Here is a 16,920-nt window from a genome sequence, read left to right as displayed (position 1 = left end):
GGATAGCACGGGTTAATACTATTATTGCCGCGCGGGGCAGCCGTGCGGTCAGGGGGCCTTGTCATGGTTCGCATGGCTCCCCCGTCGGAGGTTCGAGTCCTCCCTCGGAAATGGGTGAGTCTGTGTCGTCCTTAGAATATGTTAGTTTAAGTTAGCGTGTAAGTTAGTGTGACCTCAGCAGTTTGGTCCCATAGGAACTTACCACCAATACTATTATCGGACTGGCTGTGATGTTTATCAGCCAGTCAGAGGACAGTACGTTAGCGCGTATTTTGTGGGCTAACGAAATGCTTTGTGAAGTCTTAAGAGTTTAGTTCGATGTCAGTTGTGATCATGTTCGGATAAGGAACTCTGAATATATGTGAAAATTTTACGAAACGATGGTTAAAACTTGACTGTGAAGTGCCACAAAATAGATGCAAACGTATGAAAAAGACAAACCCCTGAAATTATGGTTTCAATATATACACTGTGACTTCTGAACAACCAAAATCACCGTGGCTTGTTACACAAGGTGCGAAGGCAAAATGAGCACTTTCAGGGGTCAAATTGCGTTATATTGGGGAAATGAGCGTTTGGCGACATTGGCCCGGAGGCCCCTTGCGGGGCAAGTCCGGCCGCCTTGGTGCATGTCTTATTACATTCGACGCCACATTGGGCGACCTGCGCGCCGGATGGGGATGAAATGATGAAGACAGCACAACACCCAGTCCGTGAGCGGAGAGAGTCGCCGACCCAGCCCGGAATCGAAACCGGGCCCGTAGGACGGCAAACCGTCACGCTGACCACTCAGCTATCGGGGCGGACGTAATATTAGGACAAGCATTCTTTCACAGACGATCTGTTTGTTAATCCTTTCGGTAACGGGTTTGTTAATTACCATAAGCTGACTATTGCGAGTGAGTGTGATTGCGTGGGAATCCCAAAACTGTAACTTGCAGCAAAGAGGTCACAATACATTTAAGTTTTTACTCGGAAATTACCTTGCAATTAATCTTTCAGCTAATCTGTTACAGAAAAACATTTGTGGCACCTTTTGGAATCGTATAATACTGCTGCTTTTACTACAGATTTTCCAGTAGGGGAACATGATTCCTTTTTATCGAGAAAGTCGTGCAGACCGGACTGCAGAAGAAGAAATCACCGCAAGAAGACCAGCAGCAGAGAGGTCAGGCACGTCATTCACATAGTTGTGCTTGATTGTACACCCACGTCAGTGTCGATGTGAGGGGGGAAGGTAGAGGAGACCACTGATCTGCCTGTCGGGGGGGGGGGGGGGGGGGGGCGTGTCCACAGATATGTGGGTTGGCGACAAGGAGCGGCCGAGCTGGAAAAATCCTGTATGTAGCATCAGGCCATGGTCATTAAAACAGGTAACTCTACTGTTATCGCAAATCTGTAGATATTTAAACAGAATTTCAAGGCAACTGGCGAAGAAGGAGCGGTTCAAAATAGAGTTCCGAGATTTTACGGAAAGAAATATTGGTGATGTTAAGCAACATCTTGTCAACTACACTCTAGCTGTAAAAAACACCGTTTCAAGAGAAAGAGCTTCACAAACTAAGCAAGTCGATAACGGATTGATCGATCTCTGGCCCTTACGCAAGCAACTATTCGGCTTGGCATTGATTGGAAAAGTTGTTGAGTGTCCTCCTGAGGATTGTCTTGCAAAATTCAAACCAATTGGCGTGTTAAATCTTCAATAACACTTCAAAAGTTGCGGATAGATCTGGCAACTTTGCTGGCCAAGTTATGGTTTGACAATCACTAAAATGAGGAAGACACTCTCACCGTTTGCAGGCAGGCATTATCTTGCTGAAATGTAGTCCCAGGATGGTATAGCCGTCCTCCGTTGACGTGCTGTCGACTTCTCTGACGTAAGATATTGATGTTGTTATCTACTGTACATGCCCGACTTTTCGTTTTATCTACACATCAGACGGAGCAACCACAAACATCAAATCTACTTAGATCTCAGTATAAGTTTCAACGTAAGTCTGTCCAGTATAAATAGTCACTTCTCTTCCAGTTTGATAGAAGTGCCCTGATTCCTTCCGTAGCATATTACAGAGAACTGCCGGCTATATCGCACGCCGCAGCTACGTAGACTTATTCAGAGAGCAGAAAGCAAGACAAGAGGACTAACAATACCCTCGCATGGTTTATGTAGTAGAATTTAGAAACGAAGTAGCCGCGTTGAACCCTGTTTGATTTCGCTGAGGCGCTACTTTGTTGCGGGCGTTATTCTGATGAGACATTATACATCGATAATTTTAATTAAAACTATTTCAGTGCTGTTAATTATTTCCGATATTATCCATCACCTCTCCCCTACATGAGAATAAGCCTGATAAAACTGTTCTCAATTAATAGAACCGTTACAATGACTTGGCATGAAGGGCAACTAAACGGGGCATAGAGAATCGTCGAGGTACGGCTGTATTGTAAGTGTACCGCAGACGACTGCCGAGGAGGTCCTGCTATAAAAGGAAGTGCCACCTCATATCATCACTCCTCATCATCGCGCCGCATGGCGGACAACACTCACATTGGTATCCTAACGCTGTCCAGAGCGTTTGCAGATACGTCTTCGGCCTGGAAGCTCATTGACTGGAGTAGAATTGTATTAGGTGAGGAGTCCCGCTTAGAACTAAGCCCCGATGACCAGCGAAGAAAGTTGTTTGGTTGTTTCAACCTATTAAGTAACCTAATTTTATGTGCATGCAACGCATTAGTGATGTTACTATTTTCTTCATTTATGTCATGGTTTACTGTTGTTACATTCCACCTGAAATGTAAAGGATACGTGTAAATGGAGCATCGTATCAAAAGGAAAATCCAAGACGTAGTTATCAGAAAAAAATGAAGCGGCTATACTTAAGTTAGTGGAACTTCTTTGGAGACTCCAGAATCTACGCAAGGATCACCATGTGTGAGTTCTTCAGAGGCTAGCGTTGTTCAAAACCAAGAAGAAGCTGCAGTACTGTGGTGCAAGTCATTGATGAGTTGCTAGGACCTAAAGCTCATGCTACGAATTTGTCAGCCTCATGTGCTTCCAATGCGACTGCTGAAACTGCTACACCAGAACAATATCTAGCCACATCAACTGGGTCAGACTTTGACAGAAGCGATAGTGAAGTATTGGAAATATTTATTCAAATAACGGTTCATATTAACACGGCAAAATCCCGAAGTCTTTGAGCACATTAATACAGACTTAGATAAAGTTCCAACAGTACGATGCTCAGTTCAGTCAACAGTCAGACACGGACTCCATCGTACCCAAAGTATTTCCAAGGAGAAGTTTAACACGAGAATAGTTTTGACGCAGCGACAAATGGTGACAAAGTTTTACTAAGTAAGAGAGATTATTGTCCCTTTAATCATCACTGTATTGCATCTGTTATCGTTTGTTTGAGAATGCACCGAAGTTTTACTCCTCCGGTGGTTTATCACTTAATTGCAACTGAGATCGTCAGTGTGCTACACATAATCAAAATTTTTGTAAGTGAAAGGAGTCTGAAACAATACTTCAAAAATGACACACTATTAATAAAAACGAGCAAGAATATGTGACCAACTAAACTAAAAAATGGAATGAAATTCTACCTAGAATATTTGATGTAATAAGATTCCTGGCTAAAAAATATTAGGAGTTACATGGCCACATAGGAAATCACACCATTGTCAATAGAGCATTCTTTTCAAAAGTAGTGTATCTATCGGAAAAGCATAATCTTCTTCTCCGAGAACATTGCTTCAGTAAGAATAAAAATTAGACCGAAAAACTCACTCACTTATATGTCATTAGAATTTCGAAAGTAGATCACTGAAATTTTAGGGAATATAGTTTGCCAAAAGAGGTATAGGTTAGATAAGGTCAAGTATTACTCCACGGTATCTGACAGTGCACTGAATGTTCCCCACAAAGATCAAACAAGGCAAATGTTCCTATACGTGATAAATAAGGAACGGGAAGTACGAGAAGTGGGATCTTTTATAGATTTTGTTGAAAGTAAGAAAGCAAAACAGATAAAGGTACTTGTGAGATGATAGTAACCTCGATGCTGATGCGCATGACATTATGAGCATTAACATTAGCTGTAGTGTCCGGAAGAACAGTGTGCACGTAGTAGTCTTAAAACTCAGTCGCTTACGTCACTCAAGTTCCTTAGAAGACAATTAACGCTCTCTTTCAGCACCCAACGATACAAAAGGAGACGAACTCCAGTGAGGACTGCTGAATCATGATTAGGTGCAACTGAATAGCGGGGCTACGATTGCAAACATCAAGACAGACGAATGAGTGAAATTTACTGAATAAATCTACTAATTTCTAACGCCAAATGAGTTTTTGATGGGACACAGGAAATGTAAAATTGACGTCATACCCAAAATCATCCGACGTTGCATTTCATTATTGCAACCTAAGAACAGGACGTGAATAAGCGGCTCCAGAGAAAGTGAGAATATGAAAATTTTACAAGGATTTCGTCACAATACTTTGAGAAAAAACGTCGTTCAGTGACGACGGTTGTCAGCAACAAATAACAACGAAGAAAAGACGTACGCTGTGTTGGGTAATAAACTGTAATATAACAAGAAAAGTAACTTCTAACAGTATCTAAATAAAGGACTTAATAACGTTGATGTGAAAAGAGAAGTTCGGGATTATGCAGGGTGTCCATAACTAAAGCTGCAGCTTCAAAGCGCCGCAGAGAGGGATCCACTGCTCAGGATGACGCCAAATTTGAACAACAGCAGGGGGAAACGTCATGGAACAAAACAACATTTACAAAAATTTGCGCAAATGATGGCGCTGTAAGCGTCAGAATATGCACACCAATAGATGCTCTTTTACAAGAACGGTGAGTGTGTGCCAGTAGCCCTGCAGAAGCTCCTGACAAACAAGTGTATGGAAAACAAGGCTGATGCCTGTTAATGATCTAGAGAAAACGATTTCAGAATTCGACAGGTGCTTTTGAAGTGCATTGTGTTAGAAGAAGGAAAGCAGTTAATACGACGTTTGTCGATGATGTGGCCACAGTATTGCAGGAGGGGTCAATCGATGGTACTCAAACAGGCAGTGCAGGGGGTCTGCCGGAACGTTAGACCTGCCTGAGAGCACGGTGCTTAAAATCCTATGAAACATCCTACGTTGGTAACCATACAAAATTACCCACATTCAGGAGTTGCCCTCTGCTGATCTGCTAGCAAAACATGTAAGTGGGCAATGTACGGCCATTAAACATTTTGTGGACAGACGAATCCCGTTTTCATGTGAAAGGTTATGTCACTACTCAAAACTGCAGAATAAGGGGTACCGAAGAATCGTACGCACATCAGCCAGTACCATTTCTTTCTGCAAAGGTAACTGTATGGTGTGAATTGGCGGCATCGTTTAACGTAGGGCCACATGTTTTCGAAGAGATGTATCCTGCAGGCACCGTCACTAGCAAGCGCTATGGTAGTCTTTTGGGCACCAACGTCAATCCAACCCTTCAACAGCGAGGATGTGTTGGGTAGGATCATTTTTAAGTAACATGACGCTCCTCCGCATGTTGCACAGCCAATGAAACAGCTGTCAGAGACATATCGTAAATGTTAGACTCATCAACCATCATTTCGCTGCAGCCCGACCGTCCACATCACCTGATCTTAATCCGTGTATCTTCCGGCTGTGCTGTTATCTGAAAGATGTTGCACTCAGTGGTCCAATTACGAACGTAGCTGATGTGAAGGCACGAATTGTGCAACACATTCCGAACGTGACCCCTGAGACACTCAGATCTGTTATAGAAACACGCTGATTCTCCACCTCTGCATAATAAAGATGACCTGCGCTAGCCTCACGACAGAAAAGGATTTAATTTCGTTTTTTATGAGATTTTTGACCCAATGAAAATTAAAAACCGATGTCGTCTTGCACTGTAAGCGATTTTTGCTCTCAGGACAAGTAAATACCGATTTCCCCATTCGATGTTTTAAGATCTTGCCTTGGTGGATGGGCTTACCTAACTAAGTGCCAGAACTGTTGACTGGCGAGTTTTTGCAGTGACGAACATTGAACAGTAAGGATGGTAGTATGCAAGTCAAACCGTAGCCGGTGTATTGCGATTCATCTGTCATTTGTTCTCCCACCATGAACCATAGACCTTGCCGTTGGTGGGGAGGCTTGCGTGCCTCAGCGATACAGATAGCCGTACCGTAGGTGCAACCACAACGGGGGGGGGGGGGGGGGGTGGGGGGAGGGTATCTGTTGAGAGGCCAGACAAACGTATGGTTCCTGAAGAGGGGCAGCAGCCTTTTCAGTAGTTGCAGGGGCAACAGTCTGGATGATTGACTGATCTGGCCTCGTAACACTAACCAAAACGGCCTTGCTGTGCTGGTACTGTGAACGGCTGAAAGCAAGAGGAAACTGCGGCCGTAATTTTTTCCCGAGGGCATGCAGCTTTACTGTATGGATAAAAGATGATGGCGTCCTCTTGGGTAAAATATTCCGGAGGTAAAATAGTCCCCCATTCGGATCTTCGGGCGAGGACTACTCAGGAGGACGTCGTTATCAGGAGAAAGAAAACTGGCGGTTTACGGATCGGAGCGTGGAATGTCAGATCCCTTAATCGGGCAGGTAGGTTAGAAAATTTAAAAAGGGAAATGGATAGGTTAAAGTTAGATATAGTGGGAATTAGTGAAATTCGGTGGCAGGAGGAACAAGACTATTGGTCAGGTGAATACAGGGTTATAAATGCAAAATCAAATAGGGGTAATGCAGGAGTAGGTTTAATAATGAATAAAGCATTAGGAATGTGGGTAAGCTACTACAAACACCACAGCGAACACATTGTTGTGGCCAAGATAGGCACGAAGCCCACGACTACGACAGTAGTACAAGTCTATATGCCTACTAGCTCTGCAGATGACGAAGAAATTGAAGAAATGTATGATGAGATAAAAGAAATTATTCAGATAGTGAAGGGAGACGAAAATTTAATAGTCATGGGTGACCGGAATTCGATAGTAAGAAAAGGAAGAGAAGGAAACATAGTAGGTGAATATGGATTAGGGTTAAGAAATGAAAGAGGAAGCCGCCTGATGGAATTTTGCACAGAGTACAACTTAATCATAGCTAACACTTGGTTCAAGAATCATAAAATAAGGTTGTATACATGGAAGAAGCCTGGAGATACTGACAGGTTTCAGATAGATTATATAATGGTAAGACAGAGGTTTAGGAACCAGGTTTTAAATTGTAAGACATTTCCAGGGGCAGATGTGGACTCTGACCACAATCTATTGGTTATGAACTGCAGATTAAAACTGAAGAAACTGCAAAAAGGTGGGAATCTAAGGACATGGGACCTGGATAAACTGACTAAACCAGAGGTTGTACAGAGTTTCAGGGAGAGCGTAAGGGAACAATTGACAAGAATGGGGGAAAGGAAAATACAGTAGAAGGAGAATGGATAGCTTTGGGGGATGAAGTAGTGAAGGCAGCAGAGGATCAAGTAGGTAAAAAGACGAGGGCTAGTAGAAATCCTTGGGTGACAGAAGAAATATTGAATTTAATTGACGAAAGGAGAAAATATAAAAGTGCACTAAATGAAGCAGGAAAAAAGGAATACAAACGTCTCAAAAATGAGATCGACAGGAAGTGCAAAATGGCTCAGCTGTCATGGCTAGAGGACAAATGTAAGGATGTAGAGGCTTGTCTCACTAGGGGTAAGATAGATATTGCCTACAGGAAAATTAAAGAGACGTTCGGAGAAAAGAGAACCACTTGTATGAATATCAAGAGCTTTGACGGAAACCCAGTTCTAAGCAATGAAGGGAAACAGAAAGGTGGAAGGAGTATATAGAGGGTCTATACGAGGGCGATGTGCTTGAGGGCAATGTTATAGAAATGGAAGAGGATATAGATGAAGTTGAAATGGGAGATATCATACTGCGTGAAGAGTTTAACAGAGCACTGCAAGACCTAAGTCGAAACAAGGCCCCGGGAGTAGACAACATTCCATTAGAACTACTGACAGCCTTAGGAGAGCCAGTCCTGACAAAAGCAGGTGTTGACAGATGTGAAACTTACCGAACTATCAGTTTAATAAGTCACAGCTGCAAAATACCAACGCGAATTCTTTACAGACGAATGGAAAAACTGGTAGAAGCCGACCTCGGGGAAGATCAGTTTGGATTCCGTAGAAATATGAGAACACGTGAGGCAATACTGACCCTAATACTTATTTTAGAAGCTAGGTTAAGAAAAGGCAAACCTACGTTTCTAGCATTTGTAGACTTAGAGAAAGCTTTTGACAATGTTGACTGGAATACTCTCTTTCAAATTGTGAAGGTGGCAGGTGTAAAATATAGGGAGCGAAAGGCTATTTACAATTTATACAGAAACCAGATGGCAGTTATAAGAGTCGAGGGACATGAAAGGGAAGCAGTGGTTGGGAAGGGAATGAGACAGGGTTGTAGCCTCTCCCCGATGTTGTTCAATCTGTATGTTGAGGAAGCAGTAAAAGAATCAAAAGAAAAATTCGGAGTAGTTATTAAAATCCATGGAGAAGAAATAAAAACTTTAAGGTTCGCCGATGACATTGTAATTCTGTCAGATACAGCAAAGCACTTGGAAGAGCAGTTGAACGGAATGGACAGTGTCTTGAAAGGAGGATATAAGATGAACATCAACAAAAGCAAAACGAGGATAATGGACTGTCGTCGAATTAGATTGGGAAATGAGACACTTAAAGTAGTAAAGGAGTTTTGCTATTTGGGGAGCAAAATAACTGATGATGGTCGAAGTAGAGAGGATATAAAATGTAAAGTGGCAATGGCAAGGAAAGCGTTTCTGAAGAAGAGAAATTTGTTAACTTCAAGTATAGATTTAAGTGTCAGGAAGTTGTTTCTGAAAGTATTTGTATGAAGTGTAGCCATGTATGAACGTGAAACATGGACGATAAATAGTTTGTACAAGAAGAGAATAGAAGCTTTCGAAATGTGGTGCTACAGAAGAATGCTGAAGATTAGATGGGTAGGTCACATAACTAATGACGAGGTACTGAACAGAATTGGGGAGAAGAGGAGTTTGTGGCAAAACTTGACTAGAAGAAGGGATCGGTTCGTAGGACATGTTCTGAGGCATCAAGGGATCACTAATTTAGTATTGGAAGGCAGGGTGGAGGGTAAAAATCGTAGAGGGAGACCAAGAGATGAATACACTAAGCAGATTCAGAAGGACGTAGGCTGCAGTACGTACTGGGAGATGAAGAAGCTTGCACAGGATAGAGTAGCATGGAGAGCTGCATCAAACAACAACAACAACTGTCATTTGTAACCGACCCAATTTACGCCAGGACGCTTACAGCGCTAACAACCGGTAGAAGTTCTGTATCTCTTTTGGGTGGTTTGTTTCTTTGTTCCATGACGTTTTCCATGGCTTCAATAATATGTTGTTGGATTGGGGGTAATTCTGAGGAGTGGTTCCGTTTCTACAGCGTTTTGAAACTGGGCTTTTAAGTACGGACACCCTGTACTTTTTCGTCAATAGCACCCTTGCCAGGAACGGTAGATACGACCATATTCAAATCAAAGTATACACAAAAATACCAGAAGATTTAGTTGGTGGACTAAGGAGACCACAGGTCTCGGGTCACAGGGCTGTAATTGGCTCAGTAGTCGACGTCGCCGCTGTAGCAGCCGACGGTCGAAACGACGGCGGCTCGTCTCCACACAGCGCAGCTCACCGACACGCCGTGTCGGCTATGGGTGTGCCGATCGCCAGCATCGCACCACAGCGAGCTGTTCTTGTCAACCGCTGAGCTGCACTCACCCCAGGACAGGCATATCATGTACTTTGTTCGTGTAATACAATTGCATTGTTGTAGAAAGGTAGACACGAAGTATCGTCACTAAAAGAATTTCAAAAAATAAATATTACACTACTGGCCATTAAAATTGCTACGCCACGAAGATGACGTGCTACAGACGCGAAATTTTAACCGACAGGAACAAGATGCTGTGATATGGAAATGATTAGCTTTTCAGAGCTTTTACACAAGGTTGGCGCCGGTGGCGACACCTACAACGGGCTGTCATGAGGAAAGTTTCCAACCAATTTCTCATACACAAATAGCAGTTGACCAGCGTTTCCTTGTGAATCGTTGTTATGATGCCTCGTGTAAGGAAGAGAAATGCGTACCATCATGTTTTTGACTTTGATAAAGGTCGGATTGTAGCCTATCGTGATTGCGGTTTATCGTATCGCGACATTGCTGCTTTCGTTGGTCGAGATCCAATGACTGTTAACAGAATATGAAATCGGTGGGTTCGGGAGGGTAATACGGATCGCCGTGCTGGATGCCAAAGGCCTCGTATCACTAACAGTCGAGATGACAGGCATCTTATCCGCATGGCTGTAACGGATCGCGCAGCCACTTCTCGATCCCTGAGTAAACAGATCAGGACGTTTGCAAGACAACAACCATCTGCCCGAACAGTTCGACGACGTTTGCAGCAGCATGGACTATCAGCTCGGACACCATGGCTGTGGTTGCCCTTGACGCTGCCTCACAGAAAGGAGCGCCTGCGATGGTGTATTCAGCGACGAACCTGGGTGCACGAATGGCAAAACGTCATTTTGTCGGATGAATCCAGGTTGTATTTACAGCATCATGATGGTCGCATCCGTGTTTGGCGACATCGCGGTAAACGCACATTGGAAGCGTGTATTCGTCATTGCCATACTGGCCTATCATCCGGTGTGATGGTATGGAGTGCCATTGGTTACACGTCTCGGTCACCTCTTTTTCGCATTGACGGGACTTTGAACAGTGGACGCTACATTTCAGATGTGTTAAGACCCGTGGCTCTACCATTCATTCGATCCCTGCGAAACCCTACATTTCAGCAGGATAATGCCCGACCGCATGTTGCAGGTCCTGTACGGGCCTTTCTGGATACAGAAAATGTTCGATTGCTGCCCTGGCCAGCACACTCTCCAGATCTCTGACCAACTGAATGCGTCTGGTCAATGGTGGCCGAGCAACTGGCTCGTCAAAATACGCCAGTCACTAGTCTTGATGAACTGTCGTATCGTGTTGAATCTGCATGGGCAGCTGTACGTGTAGACGCCATCCAAGCTCTGTTTGACTCAATACCCAGGCGTATCAAGGCCGCTATTACGGCCGGAGGTGGTTGTTCTGGGTACTGATTTCTCCGGATCTATGCACCAAAATTGCGTGAAAATGTAATCACATGTCAGTTCTACAATTATTTCTTAGTCCAATGAATACCCGTTTATCATCTGCATTTCTTTTTGGTGTATCAATTTTAATGGCCAGTAGTGTACATTGGTCAATCTTGACGTCGGAAACATGGAAGGGAACGTAACTGCCGAATTTGCAAAATTGGAGGAGTTGATGACGGAGGTTGAAACCACTGTGACAGATGTAACTACTCCATTTATACACAAGGGGGTAATATTTCAAATTTGCCCAAGGACTTACAGATTGAAATAAATAAACAATGTGATATAGTAACAAACAAACTGAACTGAATGAGCAGATTAAAGAAGAACAAGGAGACATAAGACGTTAAATGCTCAAATCTCAGGTGCTAGAGGACGGATAGAGATGTTAGAGTATGATAAAGAATTTAACGAAACAGATTGACCGGTTTGGAGGAACGGCTACGGGAATTAGTGGAGCACTATTTACAAGAAAAAGTTGAATCTCCCATCGCTACGCCTAATTATGTAGAGGATGTAGAAGGAAGCCTAAGAGTTCCAAAAATTGTGGGACAATTAGAATGGGGTTCCAAGTACCAGAACAATTTTAAGACAGCATGTGAGTTCAATGAAGCCTTTAAGGGTGCTTTGGTATTCGAGTGAGCTTGCTAAAGTACACAGTGATCGTAAACCTAAGTATGATAAATATTTAACTTGTCATTAGTACACCGTTGAAGATTTCAAATTGGATTTCAATGATACGGATGGGTGCGTGTCCTTGCCAGTACTGATATACATGTATGTTCTTTAATTAAAGTGTGTTGTTTTTTTAAAGAGTGTGAACACAATGAAAATTTAAAAGGAGCTTTACGCTACTAACGTGTATTTCTTAAGCTTTTTTCTGAATTAGTGTTGGTTGGAAGGATAAAGTTTATTAACAGTACATGCTGTGTAAGAACACTCATACTAAGCTACGTAGGTGAGATGTATACAGGATAAATATTAACAAACTGCCAAACTGCAGGGCCTGATCCCTGACTCGAAATGCAGGAAAGAAGTGCTATGAACATGTATCCGTAAATGGAGAGTGGCCGTCTAATGACAACAGATCGTCTCGGAACACAGAGCAGAGTTGCATCCCATTCTCGTCGCAACAGGTGTTCAAAGTCGCCTCCAAGGGACGCAATGCGCGCGTTCACTTGTCGCATCATACGTTGCCGCACTCATTTGCACGTCCTGGACTCTGTTCGAATAGTGTCACAGGTGACACGGACATGCTGATGAAGGGTCTGCAAATCAGGAACCGGTCCAACATACACAAAGCGTTCCAGATGCCCTCAGAGGTAAAAATCCCAGGGGTTAAGTTCGCTGATCTAGTACGCCATGCAACAGGTCCTCTGAGTTCCACCCAGTATCCAGATATGATGTTGAGGTGTCGACGAACTGTAATGTGGAAGTGGAGTGGTGGTCCGTCATACAGAAACCACACAAGCTGCCGTACTGCCAAAGGCACATTCTCAAGCAGGTTGGACAGAATATTTCGCAGGAAGTCCTCCGTCGAGGCGCTCTGGAATAAAAACGGGTCCAAGGGTGTGGCCGCAAAAATCCCTGCCCACACATTGACGCTGAACCGATATTGACGAGACGCCTAAACCATTCTCCGAAGATTGTCTGTAGCCCACAGATAACGATTATGCAGATTTATGATGCCAGTTCTGGTAAAGGTTGCTTCGTCGGTAAGTAAGACTTACGACAGAAATCCCATAATTGTGATGGTCTCGTGTAAAAACAACTGACAAAATCCTTTCCATAGAGCGAAATTCGCTGCTAATAGTCCTTACACTTGTTGCATGTGATACCGATAATAGCGGTTGTCATGCAAGATCCACATAATCATACTTTGGCTAACACCGTGCTGGCGGGCTATTTACCTGGACCTTGTACTAGGGTTCGTCTCAATGAAATCTATATAAGAATATACAGCCTACAGATGCAGGTTAACTTTATCGTTTACCTATGTTTCAACGTTAGTAATAACGTCTTCTTCAGAACCTGCAAAAAGTTAATATTATAATGTGCCAGTAAATTATATTAGATATGGTCACCCTACAGGATGCAACATGTAGTACTTACATAAAATATTATTTAAATGTTTGCCTAAAACAAGCCATGTTCTAAGTCAACTCTATAAAACTTGATGCATAACCATAAGATTTTGTCACTTCTATTAAACAAGCTGTAGCAAATTCACTTTAAGCCCGTTGTATGGACCTCGTCGTGTGACTAGAGACTGCGGACCGCGAGGGCTTTGCGGTCTGCCTCACAGAGGGTGGCGCGCATGCGCGAGACATATAGAATCAAACTCTTATTACGCACGCTTCAGATAACATTTTTGCTATGAATTAATTTTATACTTTACTATTTTAAGTTAATTACAGTATCCAGCATGACTACGTTTTACATTCTACTACAGAGCCTTATAAACTGACCAACAAATCTCGTATGAACATCTGTTGGAAACTGTAATGGTCACATGCCTACTCCCGCTCCCTCTCTTGTGCCCCCTTTCAGTGCCTCTGCGTTCCCTCCTGCCCTGTCTTCCCTCTTCATCCCCTCCCCCTCCTCCCCCCCCACGCCCCACGTGTCTCCTGCCTCTTTGTGTACCCGCTGATGCCCCTACTCTCTTCATCCCGCCGCTTCCCCTGCTTCCCCTTGCTCTCCCCTCCTCTTCCATCCTCTCTGACCTTTCCCTCTGCAGGTCCCACCTGGAAGTTTTATTCTTCGTCGTGTGTGCTACAAGTGGGTTTTAAGTGTGTTGTTCTGGAGTGTTTTTAATACTGTGGCCGACTTTTAACCGGTGCATGTCCAATCAGTGTTTTCTCTGTGTTTTAAGAATCGCCAACTGTGTATTTTTTAACTTTCTGGTGACTTTTTAACTGTGCCTCATGAACATCTCCATGTCAGTCTATTTTTAACTCCATTTTCTCCCTTTATTTTATGTTCCCCTTTTTTATCGCCTTATGTATGTAACATTTTATTCTTATTTTAGTTGCCATGTCACTCGGATGAACAGCGGCGGATTGTGCCGCTGACAGCCCTCCCCTGCCCCTATGGGGCAAGGGAATGAAATCACAATAAAGAAAAAAAAAATGGTCACATGCATTATGAATTATTGTAAACCTAATATAGGCTGGAAGCCTTCGAAGTATGCCCTATTTTTTAGATACAGTTGATCGTTCAGTAAATTGCCTCTATCTGTAATTAGGTGTGCCTGAATTTGTAGTTCCTCAAGTGTATCGAGTCTATAGCCCTTAACTTCATGATGTGGTAGCTCAATGTCACGTAAAGGTTTAGGTGTATGAGCCATTTGCACCTGATGGTTCTGCAAAGGCTGACCCCCATGTTCCTACGCCCTTTATTGGAAGATGTTCTTTAAACCTTACTGCTATAGCTCTGCCTGTTTGACCTATGTAATAACATGGGCAATCATCACACATAATCTTATATACGCCTGATTTCGCAGACTTATCACAGTCTTTCTCAAGGATATGAACCAAATTTCGCTTTAAACTATTACTCGTCGAGAAGGAAATTTTAAAACCAGAAATTTTCAACAGGCGCCCTATCTTGTAGGAGACATTACCTATATAAGGAACCGACAACCATTTCTTTGTGTGATCTTGGGTTTGAGTATTTGAGTTTACTAAAAATGTTAAAGATCAATCAAATGTGGTGTACGCCACCTCCCTGCACTTTCCTCTGTCGGAAAGGATCCATAATCTCACAAACGCTCAAAAAGGGCTTGAAATTTTGTCTGATATTGTTGGTGTCTATGAGGGTTCTTGTTTTGGTACATCCGTGCTGCCTCTCGACCGTTTCCATCTGCTCCGCCGTACACTACCTCGTCTCGTTTCCGACATGATTACCGGACCATTCTGCTGCTTACAGTACGCTGCGTCAATCACACAGCCTGCAGCACACAGCAACACCGGGCACATGGTCAGAGGAACTGTCATTCCACAGCGCCATCTACCGCGGCAACGAAACATTTACTGACACAACTGCATAGGATCTTCCTTCTTCCATTTCCAGTCAGGAATCCGTCCCAGCAATTTGTCTGTTTTATTGATGTTTACCCTATACACTTGTAAAGCAGGAAAAGATTTAAGGTACAGCTATTCTCCTGACCCTAGAGGAGCCTGTCATCTACTCTGCTGAGAGCACCAAAAAGATCATTACAGATGCAGTGCCCCTCAAGTTAAACAGTCATCGAACTGGAAAAAGACCTAGGGATTATTTTAAAGCTGTAGGATAATTTTTTACGATTTCGTTTATTTTTATTACTTACCTGAGGCTCTACAGCCGAATTACCTATTTATTTAAGTGTCAGTTCAAGTTAAACAAGGGGGTTTGAACAACGCGACAAACAAAATGGGCAGTACCTACAGCTTTCAGGAATCAGCTGTTAGGTTAAACGAATTAAAGATGATCTCTCCACCAACCTACTATGCTGTCATAGTAGGAGGAGAGGTGATACTCCTACGTGGCGTGTCCCAGGTGGCGGATAGGGAAGTCCTCACCGGTTTACTGGCGGACTTGAGTGAAATAAAATAGCTCTCACGGACCAAACACACCCTCTGCAGTTAACAACCGGAGTTGTAAATCGGAGCTTGCTCCAACTAAGGTTGACAACCTTCAACAGTCAAAAATGGAAAGGTCTTTTAGTAAAAAAATTCTGCCGTCCTGTTCAAAAAGGCAGGAAAAGGCTACATCGGATTCGGTGGGTAGTCAACTAGAAGACAGCAACGAATCGGAGCGTTCGCAACCATCCAAATGCACACTAAAACACAAAAAGAAGATTAAACATGAGCAAATAAATTATATAGCAACACACAACATAAACTCACTACTTCAGACCAGAAAACTCAAGGAGCTCACAGATGAACTAAATAAACAAAAAATTTTAATAACAGGGATCCAAGAAATGAGAAACACCACAGAGGACCCATTCGAATCACAAGGATACAGAATTTATAATGGGAAACCAGGACCGAGGGCAATGAAACAATGTCCCCAGTTTGGAACAGGGTTTTTAGTAAACATAAAAATTTTGGTTCAATAACGGATTTCCAAGCAGTATCACCAAGAGTTGCGACTCTAAGCTTTAAAACAATGAATAAAACCTATACAATAATAAATGCTCATGCCCCAAAAAATGAAAAAAATTGTCTAACAAAAACAAAGGAAGAGGTAGATAAATTTTGGGACCTTCTAGAACAAACTGTGAACAGAGTAAATAAAAAGAATGTAAAAATCTTATTGGGAGATTTCAATGCTCAGTTGGGAAAAGAAAGGAAATATAAAGATATAATTGGAAAATGGAGTCCACATAAATTTACAAACAAAAACGGTCAAAGACTTGTAGAACTCTGCAGAGAACACAACCTTATATATAAATCAACATACTTTAAGAGGAAGCCAAGTAAACTTAAAACATGGAAACTTCCAGACTGGAGGAAGGGCGAGTGGCAGCTAGACCATGTCTGTATGGACAAGAATTTTCATAAGGAGATCCACAATGTTAAAGTACTGAGAGGAGTAGACACATGCTCAGACCATTATATAGTTAAAATAAAAATCAAATTCACACCGTTAAAGAAGAGGATCGGAAAAACTAATAAAATAAAAAGGAGGTTTGA

Source organism: Schistocerca americana, chromosome 7 (assembly GCF_021461395.2).
Source record: "Schistocerca americana isolate TAMUIC-IGC-003095 chromosome 7, iqSchAmer2.1, whole genome shotgun sequence".
NCBI classification, from domain to species: domain Eukaryota; kingdom Metazoa; phylum Arthropoda; class Insecta; order Orthoptera; family Acrididae; genus Schistocerca; species Schistocerca americana.
Note: the sequence above shows the minus strand (reverse complement) of the source record.